The 19,572-nt window shown below is 41.4% G+C and overlaps 1 protein-coding gene across 3 annotated transcripts in view; it reads right to left on the reverse strand.

Moving 5' to 3' along the window:
* Positions 1 to 19,105, reverse strand: part of LOC121294709 (myocyte-specific enhancer factor 2A-like) — a 98,837-nt gene extending 79,732 nt beyond the window's left edge. Inside the window, exons 1-3 of one of the 3 annotated variants that reach the window (XM_041218735.1) lie at positions 19,010 to 19,105; positions 16,331 to 16,537; positions 4,368 to 4,476 (exon numbers count right to left, since the gene is read on the reverse strand). The gene's annotated coding sequence lies outside the window, so the exon portion shown is untranslated. Of the gene's footprint in view, positions 1 to 4,367; positions 4,477 to 13,970; positions 14,140 to 16,330; positions 16,538 to 19,009 lie in introns of those variants that run through there. The other 2 variants (XM_041218734.1, XM_041218736.1) reach the window with 2 other exon arrangements.
* Positions 19,106 to 19,572: the final 467 nt, after the last annotated feature.

Below are 19,572 nucleotides of genomic sequence, written 5' to 3' on the forward strand. Positions count from 1 at the left end.
AAGACAACCGTTTTGACAAAAAAAAGATAATTTTTCCTCAACAAACACACCAATAAACAAATTCAAGTGCTGTGCGTATGAGGCATGTATACAGTGTGAAGGCTTCTCCATATCTAAAGCAAACATCACCTGGTAAAAAATAATAACTCCCAGCCCAAGTGCCAGACTAGTGTGAAACAAATTGGGTTTTCCACACCAATTTTTTTTCCAGTAGTGTAGTAGTAATCATAATAATAATAATAATAATAATAATAATAATAATAATAAACAGTGATTATGACAATGCTCATCAAAGATCAAATGAGGGATCACATAACTATTAACAGTACACACAGACATGGTTACAAATGTACACCTGCCATAAGTTATAACCTCAAATTTTTTCTTTACACAAGAAAATGTCTACTATTTACAACCCTTTTCAGTGAACGTGTTTTTTTTTTTTTTTTTTTTTTTTTACATACAGCGTGTCTCCGTTCAGCAGAATGACTTCCACAACTCGTTTCCTCAAATCTGTGGCAGGAACGTCTGTTTCTCTTTAATTTAACAGAGGTTCCTGCAAAAGGAAAAACAGCTGTAAAGACGTCATTCTGCGTGCGCGTGTCTCTGTTTGTACTGTACACCGATACGTCTAAATTCAGAAATACATCACATTCTAAAACATCTAAATACATGAACTGCTCATGACTCAGCAGCTAGTATTTATTAATGTTGATAAGAAAAAAGATTATATTAAAAAAAATCTGTTATATCAGGATGTTTCCTTCAGCTGGATGAAAAAGGCAGAGAGAGAGAGACAGAGCAAATGAATCTATTATTGGGTTTTTTAGTGTGAGAATTGGCACTGCTATTAAGTGAAACAAAAAAAAAGAAGAACTTAACTGCCTGCCTCATCCTGAACTCAAACTAAAACAGGAATTAACAGCTAAAACCCACATGTGAACTTACACAAAACCTGCTGCTGTGTACCATGCAGGTGTGGAGCGCGGAGCAAACAGGCTGCTGCATTTGTATTCTTCTGACTGTCTATAGTTCAAGATTTCTCTCTTAGTCAGAGAGTGCACAGGGTATTTACTGACCACTCTGCTGCAGTCTAGAAAGCTGTGTCTGTAATATAAGAAACATTTTGGGTAACAAAATATACACTGAATAGCTAAAGCCCTATAGATAAAAAATACTGAAGTATTTACGGTCGTAATAGGAGGAATGGTTACTTCATTAGCAAGCCATTGCTTGCCATTGCTAGGAAAGATATAGTTATTATGCCTGCAGGCTATAGTTAGCTCTTAGAAAAAAAAAACTGATTCCCAGGCCAGGACATTCTGGGACAGTCTGCCCAGCCCCATAGATTTACACTCTGATAAATAGAAACAGCCAGCAACACTTTCTGCTCTGGACTGCGTTATTTCCACCACAACCCTGGTGACTGTTAGCTCCGTTCAGTATTTTAAACACTGAAATCATAAGATATTAGCAAGACTGATCAAAACAAAAAACAAAAAAAAAGTACAGGCTTAAAAATTTAAAACCAGATTGAACTTTTGGCTTAGCTTGCGCGGATGGTCTGTAAAAAATAAATAAACAAATAAATAAATAAGAGACTTTGCCACGAAGAGTCAAAACAGGTAGAGGAGTCAAGGACGACAAAAGAGGATCAGCAGTAGCTTTAGGCCGATACCCTGGGCTGAGGACCTTACTGCTGATCTACAGGACAGTGCAGGAAACACAGAGGGGTGGGAGGGGCCTCACAGCAACGCTGCAGTGCGCTGACAGGCAATACGAGAGACAGAGAGAGAGACATTCAAAGAGAGAGAGACAGGGAGTGAACGCAGCTACTGGTGTTACTGTTGGGAGTTTTTACATATATTATATTACATATTATATATCTATATATTAAAGAGTAAACAGGGGTTTCCGAAAAATGCTGTGTTACACGTCCCCACGTGTTGCTACAAATGTTTAAATGACGTACCTGTAATTTCTCTTTTCATTGTAACATCCTAGACAGCATTTTACACTTAAAGCTTTAAAGTCTGTTTCAAAGCTTTTCAAAATATCCGCTCTGGTGCACTGACAGTGTCAGGATTACTGCCCACACTGTCAAACTGAACGGAACAGAAAAGCTAGAGCACTATCCCTATTAATGCATCGCTCCTGCTGCAGTGATTAGAGGACAGACCTTAAACCCTGGTGCATTAGAATGGCCATACTGAAAAATACTTTAACAATGAAAAGAACGATGACAGGTCTGTTATTGAAACAGTTGTAGCAACACGTGGGGGCGTGCAATGCTAGATTTTTCAGGAACACACTGCTTACTCTAAGCATCCGTTTGTTTATATTGGGATATGTTAGTGTGTGTGTTGTTTTCTAGAGAGAGAAACAAAAAGAGACAGAGAGTCCTTTCGGGAAAAGGGGAATTCAGCATTCCACATGGCTTTGTCCTTTAAAGGGACGAGAGCTGGATTCCTCTAAGTGAGATATTAGAAGAGCCACCTCCCTTGTAAGGAGCCAGGAATTAGAGAGGCAGCTGTCCCTGGGATGCAATAATGCAAGGCTAAGTGTGAGCCTGCTGACCTCTAGAGTGTAGAGGCTACTGTGTGCGTCTGTGTGTGTGCGTCTGTGTGTGTGTGTAGGTATTACTATCAATGTACTGACAAAATTTGAGAAAATGTCCCCACAAAGACAGCAACTCCTGAAAAACGACGTTGTGGGGACGTCCCCACTTTGTAAAACATGTTTTTAAGAACTAAATATGCCTTTAAAAAACCAATAATAATAATAATTTGCCAACATATTTAGTTTGTTGTCGATTTTCACCCTGTGTGGAGTTTTGTCTGAAAATACAGAAATAGTAAATAAAAATATAATGAGAGTTAATGAGAAGTCCCCACAAATATAGGACTGCAAACGTGTGTGCGTGCGAACATGTGTGCGTGTGCATGTGTGTGTGTGTTTTACTATATGCTTAACTGGCATTCCTTTTGAAAATGTTCAGTTAATAAGCTGAGACAGACAGATGCATCCTCCTAATAGCTACGCGCCCTGAATTTATCCACGTCCTCCTCTATGTCTTGTACACAGACGGTGTCCACGGTTCACTATTCAGTGACAGCAAACCCTCCACAGTTTCCACTGCTTCGATAACCAATATTTACTCAAGCACTTGTACGTCTGTGGCGTGCTTTCTCAAGCCTCCCACTGCATGATCTGAAGCTATCTTGCACAGCCACATGCTTCTGTGTGTACTGGTGGATTCTGAAGATTTTAAAAACAAAGTAATGTAATAATTTGCTGGCAGAAAGGTATTTAAAAGACAGCATGGGGAAGGAGGAATGGGTGGGGAACAGTTTTTCTTCTAACTGTTTCATTTGAAAAGGATGATATAAATGGCTGGACAAGACAGATGCCCGTCACTGCTAGGAAAACGGTTTTCCTAGCAGTGAGAAACGATAGCAAAAATAAATTCAGCTGGCGTTTGTCTAGCCAGATAATGCCTGGTCCTAATACCCTCAGGGTTAATTATAACTATATTACAACATGTGTATAAACACACTGGGAATAACTACCAAAACACGGGTTAGTCAATATTCACTTTGAAATCTTATCCTAATGTCAGTGCTGTTTGCTATACTGGATGCTAGGACTTGATTCAATTCCCCTGCGTTTTGGTCTGGAAAGCATCATGATGTATTAAAAGAAAGTTTAATCAAGTTAAACAGTGCAGCTGATATAGAAAATATACACACAAAGAGAAAAATACTAATAAAAGGCCTGATTTGGCAGGTCATCTGTACTTTTAGAACATTTTGTGTAAATTCAAACAGAAAATGTATTTTAGGCAGAACGTTTTGTTTGTTCAGAATAGTTTTTCAGGATCTTAGGAAAGACAATGTGGCACAGCAGTTAAGCACTCTGGTTTTGAAATGTGGCTCAGAACAGGCTTACTCGGTGATCCCTTGAGGCCTGGAGCATACCGCTCGGAGCCTTATTTCCAAATCCACAGACGCTAGCCTGGTCTTCTTGACATATATGACCAAGCTGGGTCCAAGCTTAACGACGAGGACACACAGCAGAGTTTAAACCTTTACACATGAGACTCGAGATTCTGCATGCAGCCTCCACCTGTCACGAGAGGCTGCTGGAATCCCCAGCGCAATGCAGATGGAGCTGCCCTGGGCAATGAATCATACTGGTGAGGCCGCAATGAGGATTCAACAGAGGCTTCACTCAACGCAGTGCTGTGTGGACACATGGCCCCCCCTCCCCTTCTCACACCCAATCCAGATGAGCTGAGCAAGCACCTTATTCACTGTGCTGGTAGTCCCCCCCCCCACCCCCCACATTAAACAAATTGTAGTTCTTACCCAGCAACGAAGACAACCAAATCCTTTGCGCGGGATCAGACGTGTCCAGCAGCCTGCCTCTTCCTTCTCTATTCTCTCCTTATTCCCAAACTGCCTCAGAACGACACTCCTGAAAGAGAAACAGAGCAGTCAGAATGCAAAGGCTTCGCCTGTCTGTCTCCTCGCCTGACAGCCTGGGCTCATTACAGATCAGTCCACGTGGAAGTACGATCGTTCCAAGGTATATTAATATATATATATATATATATATATATATATATATATATATATATATATATAATATATAATATATATAGATATAAGATATATATAGTTATATATATATATATATATATATATATATATATATATATATATATATATATTATATATATATATATACACACACACACATACCACACACACACAATGTGGGTATGTATATAAACACACACACAACTATATAACTATTTTTTAAGACCTCAAAGGTTGCCTCAGTCAATGGAGATCACATTGTAGACAGCCACTATAGAAAACAGGTCTACCTAATCTTAAGAAATCTCCCACCAACAAGTTTAAACAAAGCCTAGTGAAATCAATTAGAAAAAAAAACTCACACTTGCCAGATACATGACCTTGGATCCCACAGGAAGAGAAATACTGGCTATATAAAACAAGGAACTGACGAACACATAAACATACTCCAGTGGTGTGTAATTCATCTTAACTCCTCCTCACTCATAATAAAAGCTTTGTTCTGCATCTCACAGGCCGCGCAACAGATTAAACGATGCATCAATGTACAGTACAAATAGACACTCACACACACACCTGTTTTATTTATTAAGAGATCATCGGATCCTTTCCTAAATAGCACAGTCTAAGGATTCCTATCCACTTTAATGAAGTTGTGGAACAACAACACTGCAAGGGCATGCCCTACCTGTCACATTGGAGCTTGGCTATGATACTATACTGTGCACATTACCATGGCAATTCTGCGCAGATGTTCTGCTATGTAGCGTGTTTATACTATGTATGCACCACAGTTTTCCTGAAGTTTTTACAGTGCTTTTACTGAACTCCTCTCATTGGAGAACACAGCTTTTCTGGCAGGTACAGTGGGTCTGATTGAGCGAACAGCACAGGATTTAGCTTATGGAGCTCAAAGGGTGTACACTGTGTGCAGCGGTGCACATTGTTTGTTAATCCATTGCTTCACAGCAGTTAACGGAGGAGGCTCTGGAGCGCTGCGCTCCTCGGCGAGTGCAGGCAGGATCATTTCACTCGGTTAGAATGCAATGCAATTGACTAGAAAATGCTCTTGTGGAGACCAGAAATAGGCATTCAATAAAAACACACACAGAGCTGCTCGATTTCCCTGCCAAGAGTTGCTAAAAAGGGCGTCTGTCCCTGAGAACTGTTGCTATTTATATTTACCACCAGTCCAGGAATACTCTGCCGGTAGGAAACCAGAAAGAACATATAAATCAATCAATCAGACTGCATCTCCCTTGCTCACTGCTTCTTTAATTCCACATCTACGTGGACTTTGAGACAATAAAATATTCAAGGACTGAAGAAACCAAAAGCCTTCCCCCCCAAAGCTGTGGTGAACTGTGCCACTGAATCATTTTCTATTCCCTACAGCACAGCAGGATTTTAATATTACCTTTAACAGCGTCTCAGCTTTTTAAGGTAAACTTCCTGTCCTATCATTAATAAACACACTCAGTATTGAGACCTCAGGAGACATTGGTACTGTAAGAAGTACTGTAGCTGCTAGTCTAACCACATGGCCATACTGGTTTCAAATTGTTTTACTGACTTAACAAATGGTTTAAACAGCCACTATTAATAGATGCATAGTTTTACTACATTTTCAATAGTTTTTAAGCTATTAAGAAAACAAGTGCCATGTATAACCCCCCACTGCTTCAAGTAGACCAGGAACATGGCTATTGGGCTCAAGCATGGAGCAGCGGCACACTGTACAGGTTTTATAGTATAGAAACTGGCCTTTGGCTACCTTTGGGGTAGCCTGCACAGAAGGAGGTGATGTCGAATGTGCAGTGACTTGCCCGCCTCAACTTCAAAACATTAAGACATTTGCTGCACAGGCACTGGTAAATATAATTAGCGACAGGATCTTCACAGTTCCCAGTCCTTCGCTCAAAGTCACAAGCTTGCTCTGCTTTTCACTGTGATGTTAATGATGGAGCCCTGGTGATGGAATGTGCTGGGGTCTCACGCTGTAACAGGTACCAGCACACAACTAACCCAACCCTAATCCTCCACAGTGTGCCTCATCCCAACCGCAAGCTTCAGCCCTCTCCTGTACTTCTCACCTCTGCGACCTCAACACCTCTCATGAAATAAGTAGCTGACAAAGCGCCCGTCAGTTGTGGTTGAGATGTCGCTACCACAAACCCGAAACTGTGCGTCAGACTCCTTAGGGAAGAAACGAGGGCATTTCTTCTTTTCATCTTGATCTACTGTCTTTCCACCCACAGTGCTGTAGGAGTTCATTTTTTTTCTTTTAAATGTTTAAGGTAAGTGATTGTAAATGATAGAACCCGATTCCTAGCTAAGGTCTTAAATCTTGGAAAGCTTCAGTAAAATGAATTATTTGTATTTAATTATTTATTTTTAGTCCAGAGCAGATGTTGTTTAATTCAGTTAGGCACTGCCAGGTGTGATCAAGACATCTTGCAGTGAAAGCTGGTCTCAGAATGCTGCCCCTGGGACCAAGTACAAAGCCAATAGGTACAAAGTTTGGAATTAATCAATCGCTCCAATAGGAGAATATCTTGGAAAAGTTCCACCACCACAACCAACTGACTTGAACTCTGGACAGCAAGGGTCTGAAGGCTGTACTTTCCCTGCGCTCAGGGGAACATCCTCCCTGTGGATAGATGATAAAACAACACCCTTTGAGAGTTCAGAGCTGTAAGTAGAGCAGGATTCCCTGATTATATACCAGGAAGTGGGGGGCTCACTGTAGCACAACTAGAATTACTTATTCACTTCACAGACAGACAGAAATGCAGAGACCAGTCTTGGAGACCATAATTTAGCCAGAGATCCTTCAACTCCTGGTTATTTTCCTTGGCTTTAAGAGGAATCCTAGCAGACAGCAGCAGCACACATGTGCTTTGAGTTACAAAAGCAAGTGTAGATCCTGCTGCAAAACAAAAGCTGCTACAAATGTGTTTACTAGGTGTGCAGAGCTATAAAAGATGTGAGGATTCCGGACTATAAAAAACAACCCACTGTGCAAGAGAGCGACCCACTGTGCAAGAGAGCGACCCACTGTGCAAGAAAGCGACCCACTGTGCAAGAGAGCGACCCACTGTGCAAGAGAGCGACCCACTGTGCAAGAGAGCGACCCACTGTGCAAGAGAGCGACCCACTGTGCAACACAGCGACCCACTGTGCAACACAGCGACCCACTGTGCAACAGAGCGACCCACTGTGCAAGAGAGCGACCCACGAGCAACCCACTGTGCAAGACAGCGACCCACTGTGCAAGACAGCGACTCACTGTGCAAGAGAGCAACCCACGAGCGACCCACTGTGCAAGAGAGCAACCCAAGAGCGACCCACTGTGCAAGAGAGCGACCCACTGTGCAAGAGAGCGACATTCACAAACCTGCTCTTCCAAGGATATCCTTGCACAGGATTTTCTATGGTCTGCGTTTTTTTGTTGTTGTTGTTGTTTTTGTTTTGTTAAGTAAGCGAGTCTAATCATTCCCAGTGGACACCAGCAGGATTAATAAAGCATGGTGCTATTAAGACACACAGTTTAGATCATTAAAATAGACCAACACAATCTACTATTTTTTATTTATTTATTTTAAGAGCTGTGAAAATGTTTTTGCTGCTGTTTTTTTTTTTTTTTTTTTTTTTTTTTTTTTTTTAAACCAGGACGTCCTCAACACCTTCTACCACAATTCTCACATTTGGCCGAGACTTTCAGCCAGATACCAGGTAACACCTCCTTCACACTGATCTCCCACCTGCTGCCCACACCAGAGTTCTCACCAACGCTAGACCAGGCTCCAACCCACAGCTGAGCTCAGCTATAGTCAAGCACAATGCCACAATGTAAAAACAAAGGCTGCAACTTGTAGGAGACCTTGGCTTGACAGCTCCTCCCTCCTTCAATTTAAAGAGCTGCCTGTTCCCCAGGTGGGTCCTGCACATTTAGAAACTCTACTGCGTTCACATGTAGGTTTGTGTCATTTCTTCCTAAATAAAGCTGAACCAGGATTGACACACGAAAGACGAAGGCTGCAAGTTGCATGCAAATCAGATTCGTCAAAGAATGCCAGTCTCCATTTTTGTTAACATTATTTCTCAATATGCATCACAACAATAAAAAATAATTTAAAAGATTTTGCAAGATGTTTAGTATTTAATGGCAAACATAAACACAAAACATATTTACAACCTTGTACAGCACCAGACATTTTTGTGAATTCCTGTCAGCAGTGCGAGGTACAGTAAATGTTATTTTTAGCAGAAGCAGTTCATGCAATCTACAGCCATTAGCAATAATAAAAATCAGTATATAATTCCCAGATCACAGAGAAAGCTGGAGTTTAACTGACTGTGCTGTGTTTTCATGGCACTATTCCCCAATGCATGAGTGGTAATCAAGCAAGCTGGCTGAGCCTCACTCGTGGGGCGCTATAGCTGGATAATTAACACAGCTCTAAACCATTGCCTTCCCTGACAGTTACTTAAAGTTTGTAGCCATCCGACAAATGTCTGAAAAGAAAAAAGAAGAGAAAGACACTCCCAACAGTTTAATCAATTACATGCATGTTAAAATAGGCTTTGTGGGGCTATTCATTGCACGCACTGAGCAAGCATTTTGGTGCCAGAGCAGGCTCTGCTATGCAATAACAGCAAACAGATTATTCACATCCTTCTCCTTCAATGGCAGGCATGCTGAAAAGTGAGGCACAAAAGGGCCCGAACAGAAAATAAAAGCGTTTTAATAAAATGGTAAAAGGGTTTTTAAAATGTAGTCACATTCTGCATGAAGAAGGGTAATGCCATGAAATGTCTGTTCTGATCTGTTTTCACTGTGTGTTTTTAAAACAGGCACACTGAAAAAAGACAGAATTACATTTAGTAAACTCAGATCCCATGTATCAAATAAAAACAACAACAGCCATTTCATTCAGCGGCTTCTGATGTTTGTTCTTTTGGCAAAACAGAGGGACTTGTGAACACACAATACGTAAGGTTTAGAAATTAAAAAGCAAGCTCACTTCAAGGCCACACTCTTCATGTCCACTGACCTAAACATTGTTACCTCCTTTATTTATGAATTATTTATTCCCTTGATTGTGGAATACAGAATTCCAGTACTCAACACTATTTAACCTCATGCAAAACAGGTCAGCAACCACAATGTGAGCCTGCCACTGTGTCAGGGACAGCAACAGGGAGTCTAACTAGCATGCCTTCTTCCGCACTGACAGAGAGTCTAACTAACATGCCTTCCTCTGCACTGACAGAGAGTCTAACTAACATGCCTTCCTCTGCACTGACAGAGAGTCTAACTAACATGCCTTCCTATGAGACCTATGCCTTCCTATTTTAATCTTTTAGACTTCATAGAATAGAAGACTCTTGTTGCATGGCAATTTCACCCATTCCAGGTTTTAATATGTGCTCGACGAGCCCCAGTGTACAGGTAACAAGCTCAGGTGTGTCTTATTAAACTCAGCAAAACCAGGAATGGATCAAACTGCTGTGCAATGTTGGAGTCTTATTTCCATCCCTGGGCTTGCACGTTATGTGAAGGCCAGCTCTTCTGAATTTAATCCACCCCTTTCTATTTACTGATTGACTGGCTGATTGCTATTTAGTAAGGCTGATGGTCACCCTGCAGGAGGACTCCAATCTAAAGAAGGTAACACACCTGGTGTAACCACCATTAACAATCTAACAGATATTCATTATTACCTAGAATAATGCAAAACGCAACTCTGCATTCCACAGGCAGCGTGACATTGTATTGCATCTTCAGTGCCAGGCCAACACATTGTTCAGTACAGAATGAATCACTTATTAATTCATATGATTCACTAAATCCTACGGCCATACCTCCAACTTAGTCAAGCTGTGAAATGGTAATACCTGTAATGTAAACACATATGTCTATAACTGACAAATAGGTAGCAAGGTAGATTTATTCAATTTTTTTTTTTTCTGTGTCAATGCTTAATACAAGTCAAGGTGTATAGATTGATAAACAAACACAATCCATTTTTGTTTGTCCTATCCTTGGTGATCGGATATCTGATTGCTTAAGCTTAGTCTGTTCTGTCCCTTAGCTATAAGATGCAATACACTGCACACTAACCTTAAGTATTATCTATCATGGGTACCTACCACAGACATAAAGTCTCGTTTGTGTACCCCTGTGCATTAGATCAGCATAGCTGGGAATTTGTTGCGAGCGGCTTTATTACGGCTACAAGCTATTCACACCACCAGGCTAGTGCGTCACCTACCACTGAACTAAAATCTCTTAAATTCATTGAGGAAGATTTGTTTAAGAACAAAAACATGAAAAAGAAAAACAGTTGGTTCCACAAATTTGTTCAGAAAGACAGGCTTAACATCATCTTGCTGCAAGACAGAACGCAGTTGCAGAAAGCCCAGTGTCTCTGTGGAACTTGGATTCAGGTGTTCATTATTAGGGTTATTAGTGGTAGTAGCAGGGTGGGTGAGCCCAGCATGATCAGGTTCATTTCCTATGAGAAGGACAGCGCGCGCGTATCATCAATTCAGCAGTTTGAAATCGATGCAAGACTGGGACAGTCTACCACTATTTAAAAATGTGTTGTACTAAACATTTTGAGAAGATCATTTTTATACCATGAACCTAAGGTGCTGGTGTTTAGCTCCATTCGTAGACTATAAAGCCCTCTCTCTACACACCGGACGCGATGCCACAAGCGAATGTGTCATATGACTCATCACATCATGACAATAAAATATATATATATATTTTGATTTGATATGAGCCGTTCACACTGCCTGCGATGCAACAAGTGACACTGAAAAGACAGGATTGGTGTCTATTTGTGTGATTTTGCCATGCAGCAACTAGTGAACTAGGGAGCTTAGGTCTGCCAGGGTGTCCTTGGCTCACCGCACGCCAGCGACCCCTGTAGTCTGGCCGGGCACGTTCTGCCCAGAGCTGCGTTGTCCTCCGATGCTGTAGCTCTGAGGTGGCTGCATGGTGGGCCTGCAGTGTGTAAAAAAGTGGTCGGCTGACGGCACACACTTCGGAGGACAGCGTGTGTTCATCACTGGCGCTCCCGAGTCAGCGCGGGGGTGGGAGCAGTGAGCCGAGCCCAAAAATAATTGGCTATTCCAAATTGAGGAGAAAATGAAAAAAAAAAAAAAAAAAAAAAAATGGTGACTACAAAATTTAAAAAAAAAAAAAGTTTGGGGGGTTTTGGTGGGCACATGAGGCAGGCTGCACAGCCAGTGTTTCAACACAGCCTCAGAACTTTGTGGTAACCCAGTTAAAGAAAGCTGTAATATCTCAGCAAGTCACGCAAGGCAAAACTGGGACTCAGACGCACACATTTAAATACCCTCCAGTATTTTAATATTAATTAGGTTGTTTGCATTTGGAAGGAGAATTTCTCAGGCTAGAAGAAAACCACATGGAAACGTACACAACCTGAAAGCACTACAAGCAGAGTGAGGAAAAGATGAGGCTTCTTTTTTCCATTATTAATTGCACTGCCACTATAAAGCAGGCTGCCCATTGACAGCACCTACACATAGATGGCTGTGTGTGAGCTCAGCTAGATGAATAATGCTTTCTTCTAGACAGCTGAAAGCATGTGCTTCTTCACAGCTGAGGCAGCTGGCAATAGAAAAAAAGGCATTGCAGTCTCACCTTCCATTAATATTGCAGAAAGGGCCATACCTGGACTCTCTACTGCAAATGATATTCTAGAAGAGATTTACTGGAAACCACAACACCACATGGAAATGACCGGAAACTGACTGAAAGCAGATCGGATTCTGAAATGTTGCTTTCTGTAATACCTTGCAAGTATCTGTACCCAGTTTGTTTGCCTGTTTATATATATATATATCATATTGGCACATACAATAGAGCAAGTGATTAACACGGTTTAGTGTCAGCATGGAGCTGTCACTTGCAGAAGTGTGCGGGTGATCGCCGAGACACTTCAATTGGGGGATTGAGAAGGCAACGAAAAAGGTTGTCTTAGTTCCCACGATCAACTATACTATATAGCTCTATATATAGATATATATATATATATATAGTATATATATATATCTATATATATAATTACTATTACGGATTACATTACAGCTCGTGTGTTAGCTTACAACACATGTATTATTAGTATTCATGTGTGACCTAACTTTGTTGTAAATAGTATTTCAGTACATTGAGAGATAGAGAAGGAGGGGTCATTATTAATCATATTCTGTTTACATATTAAAGAAGCAAATTGGGTACAACTATTTTTTTTTCTTTTACTTTATTAAGCAGGTTTGTGGGGAGCTTCCTTGAGGTACAGTATGTAAACACAGACACACGGGTAGCAAAAAAGCAACTCATCTATTTAACACACCCAATACTGTAGAGCAGCTGTCTATTTAAGACATCCAATAAAAAAAAAAAAAAACGAAAACAAAAATGGACAACAGTACTTCTATTAAGTTGCTAGTAGCGTCATCAAAAAAAAAGTCAAAATGATGCTGGAAACATCACGTCACCGTACAGTGTACACAGTAACTAGGACTCTGGATGCACTATTGTTAATAAGATGGGCACATGCCATTTCTAATTGTTTAACGCGCACGCAGACTCAGAAACTTATTTCAATAGGGTACTCGTGTAATTATAAACGGGCAGGGTGGAATCATAAGAAGAAACAGACTCTGACCTCACTCAAGCCACTACTGACACCGCCATACCACTACTCGTAAGAGACTAAAGCACATCGGTGATGATGATGATGATGATTATTATTATTATTATTATTATTATTATTATTATTATTATTATTATTATTATACGCATGCCAGTCCTTAAATACACCGACCAATCACCCGTCATGACAACACACAGTAACTAAACACTGTAGCGCCTACCTGACACCGACAGAAAAGAAGGAAAAAAAACAAAACAGTTAAAGCTCTCGTTATCGCCACAGAAAATAAGTTTTTAAAATGTTTGTATATACATCCTAGAATGGTAACCAGACATAAATATACCAACTAAAATGTTTTTTGTTTGTTCGTTTTGTTTTTTTTTGTTTGTTTTTTGTTTTTGTTTGTTTGTTTTTTAAAGTCAATATTGCCAACTCTCCCAATAAACAACCCACGCTAGTCCTTAAGGCAGGTGTCGCTCAGCCTGCATCTCAATGCGCTCACTGATTCAGGGCAACACATGCCGTGTATGTGAGTTAACAAGAATACACTGACTGTGCTTATTATTGGGTGTCTCGGTTTCACACTCCCTCTCTCCTTCCTTCCTTCCCTCCCTCTCTCCCTTCTCCCGTATGCAGCAGCATTCATCATCCTTCTGTTTTGGTTACTCACCCGTTTCTCTCCCCCGATCCCTTGCTCGCTATAGATGCACTGTATCAATGGCTCCTATAGATACACTGTGACATTAACGCGCTCTCACTCACGTTGATACACTGTTGCTATTTTTAGGAAACTGACAACCTCGCAGGCAGCTGGCAGGAGGAACGGGAAAGGAGGACCAGCCCCTTGTCACAGCGTGACTCCGCCCCCTCCCCTTCGCCGCGCACTGCCTGGATCCTTCCGCCGCAGCGCCCGATTACTCACACACAGCCAATGTCACCCAGCTTCATCCGAGCTGGCTTCGCAGGAGCTAGAACCCAAGCCGCAGGTCGAGCAGATTAAAAACAAGTACAATGTTCCCTGGCTTTCTGGACATTGTGGGAGGGGGCACTATTATTACTTTTACAATTCCCCTTGTAATTAAAGGATGTATTTTTACTTATTTATTTATTTTTTTTTGTAAAAGAGCGGCCCGCGTATGAATAATACCAAAGAAAGTCTACTTCATAGCTATCAAATGACGTCAGTCACTCGGTAAAGAGGTTCCTGTGGAACGGTCAAGTTTGGTTGTGTCTGACGAAAATCTAAACTTTATCGTTTTTTTTTTTTTGTTTGTTTGTTTTTTGTTTTCATTTCCAAGTTATGAAACCAAACCAGAATGCGGACAGTACAGCGTGCGCTGTTTCTTTCTCTTTGTTTAAGTTTAAAAGTCACACACCCATTTATACTGTTAATAAGTGCACTATTTTTTTCTTTTTTGGCTGGCACTATATATATTTTTTTTATTTCTGTAAGGCGAATACAACAACAGGAGCTTGAGCAGTAGACAGACAGCAAGAAAAGCCAATCAAGGTTCCCGGAGAGATGACGCTACCCAATGAGGGACTCGAAGAGGCAGACCCATAACTCACACGTGGCTGCATCACGTGGTGTTGCTGTTGCTCCTGTCTGATTTTAGGAGGGGTTGTGGTGACGTGTGTGGGATTGTTTTTACTGTGATTTAAAGGGATAAGGTCCATTTATTTGATTTTAAATATTGTAAATAAATTAATTTAAAAAAAGTGAAATAAAAATAATGTAATTGCCCTTGCACTGCTGTAGTTTTAAAGTCAATAAAAACAAACGAAATGGAACTGTAATAGACATGAGCAATATGTATATATATATATATAGACACACACACACACACACTCTCACCACCACAAAAACATGTGTGGGACCCGACTGGCAGGCGCGGTTAGTATCGAGTATTGCCAGGTGTCTTCAAAGTATTTACACAGCATCTGCTTGTACTTGTGCGTCAGTAATAAAAGAGAAGTGAAATTACCACATATTTTAGTTTTAACACCATCCTATCAATGCTTATATATATATATATATATATATATATATATATATAGATATATATATATATATATATATATATATATATAGCGCCTTTCATAGTGGCCCACCATCACAAAGCACTTTACAGAGGTAGGCTGTGAACTGTGCATTATATGCAGAGTCACTTACAAGAGGACATTGTGTATATATATATATATATATATATATATATATATATATATATATATATATATATATATATATATATATATATATAATGTACAATGTATACATTGCAGGATGAGATGTGTGAGAGGGATGAAGATGGTAGTGTTAACTCATTGGATGCTAGTATGGGGCTGGCAAAAAAACAAAAACGAAAAAGCCATGTATTTTATTTATGCGTGTATGTTTATAGAAAGCAGAGAACAGCAGTAGACAGAAAACAGAGCATAACCCAAATAGTAAGTGATGAACAGCTGATCCACTTTCTATAACGACATGATGGTTATTTGTGAAGATGCCAGAAGCTGAATTGCATCGGACTGTGATGGGTTTATCTCATTATCGGTTACAGTTCAGATTGGATTATGCACAGACAGCGAGATGGATGGGACCATGGAAAATTATTTTTATGGTAGCAAGCATTCTTCTCTGATTATTACATTTCTAAGCTTATACGGTAATGCAATTCTAATTTTTATAAATCCAACCCTAACCATAGCCCAGATTTGAATGCGTTTGATACTGGGGGCCTAACCCAGTGCCAGAAGAAAAAACAGCTACAGCTGGAACAGACAACAGCAGATCAGCACCTATCAGTGCCTACAACAGTCCCAGCAGTGTCAGGTGGATCTCTACCATGTTTGGGTCTTGTTCCAACTAGAGGAAAGGACCTTTTAGTCCTGCCAGTTGTTTTATCTCATTCAGTCTACACACGGAGTCAATCACGTGAAAAGGAAAATCGTACGGATTCTTGTTAAAGAAATTAATTGTGTCAGGAGTGACACACATGGTACTTTCCTCTTAGTAGGGGCTCGTCTTACCAGTGTCACGCCCCTCTACCCGGGCCACGCAGGTGATGACCGCTCAGAATCGAACCTCTTCAGCCTGGCTGGCACCTCCTCTACCTGCAGGGGCACTGAAGAGCGGTGTGTTCTTTCTCAGAATGACAGGCTGTAGCTCTGCATGGAATGCACACAGTCCTGCAGGAGCCGCGCGGCCGTCTCGGTGGTGATAACACGACCCAACAGCTGTGCATGAGCAGACATGTATAAATAGCAGCACAATACGACAGGCATGCGCAAGGGAAACTGAAGGGAATTAAATAATTAGGATTGCCATTGGCTGGGCTCTTTCTTACATTGCAAAACTATCATGCAGTTTTATTTTCTGCTAAACCCAGAATAGCAAATAAATAAATATATAAAAAATAAAACAGTAAAGTTTCGTTAGACTGCTGCTGTTGAGCTGCATTGATCCTGCATGCATGTAATATAGAGTGCAGCTGCACTGCTGCTTCACTGCAGTCTAACAGCACGCCAGTGACCCCCACTGAAGGGTTACTGGAGTGGATTCTCAGGTGGGGTGTGTTAGTAGCGGTACCCAGGGAGCTCAACAAGGGCTGCCAATTGGAAGTGTCGTTGATTCATCCAGACCCCATGTTTCTCTTCATGTACCTGTTTTCCTTTGGGTTTTTTTTTTTAAATAAAAGTGTAATTATCACCTCTTGCTGGCACCACAAATGTGTTAACCGTGCTCTTCACTTGCTGAAATTGCAAAGCGTTGACGCCAACTTGCGCATGTATACAATCGTTAAAGAACAGCTATAGCGCAAGTGTGTGAATATACCACCATGCAAAAGGAGGGTTTGTACAGTGCATTCACTGTCACCACACTAGCTGTTGAGATCTCCAGTGGGTTATTTCTAAGTTATTCAAGGAGCCAGAGATGTGCCCTACAGATCACAGTCATAATTGTTGTTTCACGTGCCTGTAAGGTGTTTCCTGATTAGCGTTTCTTGGTAATAGCAGCGCTGCAGTGTATGCCTGTGTTGCTCTCAGTGGTTTAATCGTATCATGAATGCATTTGCTGCTAAACAGAGTTGCAGTTCTTCAATCCAACTTGATCTGGACTCTAAATGAGTTCATGCCACGAGTCCCATTATAAATGTTTCCCACAGTCAAAGCACAACAAAGTGTAACAAAGCACAGTGAAAGCAGGGCAAAGCATAGACAAGCATTGTAAAACACAGAGAGGTCTGGTAAAGCATAGGGAAGCATTGTAAAGCACAGAGAGGTCTGGTAAAGCATAGGGAAGCATTGTAAAGCACAGAGAGGTCTGGTAAAGCATAGGGAAGCATTGTAAAACACAGAGAGGTCTGGTAAAGCATAGGGAAGCATTGTAAAACACAGAGAGGTCTGGTAAAGCATAGGGAAGCATTGTAAAGCACAGAGAGGTCTGGTAAAGCATAGGGAAGCATTGTAAAGCACAGAGAGGTCTGGTAAAGCATAGGGAAGCATTGTAAAGCACAGAGAGGTCTGGTAAAGCATAGAGAAGCATTGTAAAGCACAGAGAGGTCTGGTAAAGCATAGGGAAGCATTGTAAAGCACAGAGAGTTTTGATTAAGCATATTAAAAAACATGGCAAACCTCAGTAAAGTATGGTAAATGCATAGTACAACCACAGGAAAAGCATGGTAAAAGTGCAAGAATACTGTGCAAAAATACAGTGGTAAACTTCTATGAAGGTCAGTGTGATGAACCAAGAATTGCATGGAGACTATAGGGGCATGGTTCATATCTATCGCACACAGTATTCAGTAAACAATACGATTCAGTGTTTTGAGAGGTTAGATGCCAGTGTGATTGGTGATGATATAGTATAGGGTAAATGCACATGCCATACATTCAGACTGGGTTATATAGCAGAATTTTTTTTCATTGTTTTTATCTAACAGTTAATAAAACTTTATGAACAACAATTATGACTTGTTTGTTATCACTTTGTGTCAATAGGGGCTCCAAAGCCATTCTTAGCACTATAAACAGCTTGAGACGAGAATCTTCTCTTATCAGAAATCCATGCGAGCTAATAACTGTACATTCTGTGCTAGCTGTACATTGGGGCACTGGGGACTGTACCAGCTGCTTCTCCCTGTACTCTACAACACACAGCCGCGTGTCAGTGCTGTACTGCACAGCCATGCACAGCCATGCCATCCAGACCCATGTTCCCTATACTCTACAACACACAGCCGCGTGTCAGTGCTGTACTGCACAGCCATGCACAGCCATGCCATCCAGACCCATGTTCCCTATACTCTACAACACACAGCCGCGTGTCAGTGCTGTACTGCACAGCCATGCACAGCCATGCCATCCAGACCCATGTTCCCTATACTCTACAACACACAGCCGCGTGTCAGTGCTGTACTGCCCAGCCATTCACAGCCATGCCATCCAGACCCATGTTCCCTATACTCTACAACCCACAGCCACGTGTCAGTGCTGTACTGCCCAGTGATGCACAGCAATGCACAGCGATGCCGCCCAGACCCATGCTCCCCGTACTGTACAACACTGTACTGCCCAGCCATGTTCAGCCACAGTTCTCCCTGTGTTTACTGGTCCCAGTTAACGCAACAAGCTCCAAACCCTTTTTAGCTTGTTTTGTTTTTAATTCACATGCATGCCTCCTCCTCCTCCTGGTGCAAAGTGTCTCACCTGTTTCTCTGGTCGTACAAATGCCTTCACAGAACCTGCTGGTATTGATGGAGCTCTCAGTGCTGTGTTAGTGGCTTCCAGCTCTCTCTCTCTCTCTCTCTCTCTCTCTCTCTCTCTCTCTCTCTCTCTCTCTCTCTCTCTCTCTCTCTCTCTCTCTTTTTTTTTTTTTACTTCAAAGCCAGACCAGCTGGCTTTGGACAGCTTCCTTCTCTCCCCTCAGAGCCTGACTTCACACCCTGTGCCTCCTCTCTCTTTGCTCTGTCTCTTGTCAGAGGAATAAGGGTGACAGTAGTTTGAAGGATCAGATCCCAGATGCACGTAGACATTCTGGGCATGCGTTGTGTGACAGCCTCTGGCTCAGGGGCTTGCTGGACCAGCCACAGCTGTCACTCATCTGATGGAAGTTTTTTTAAATTTTTTTATTATTATTAATATTAGACAGAGATGGAAGCAACGGAGGGCAAATATCAGATGACATTTCATATTTGATTGACGGATCAGCCTCAGAGCTGGGAAACCCATCTCTTTTCTAGTCTATCTGCGGTCGGGAGTTTGTTTGCTGA

This window comes from Polyodon spathula, chromosome 19 (genome assembly GCF_017654505.1).
Source record: "Polyodon spathula isolate WHYD16114869_AA chromosome 19, ASM1765450v1, whole genome shotgun sequence".
NCBI lineage: Eukaryota > Metazoa > Chordata > Actinopteri > Acipenseriformes > Polyodontidae > Polyodon > Polyodon spathula.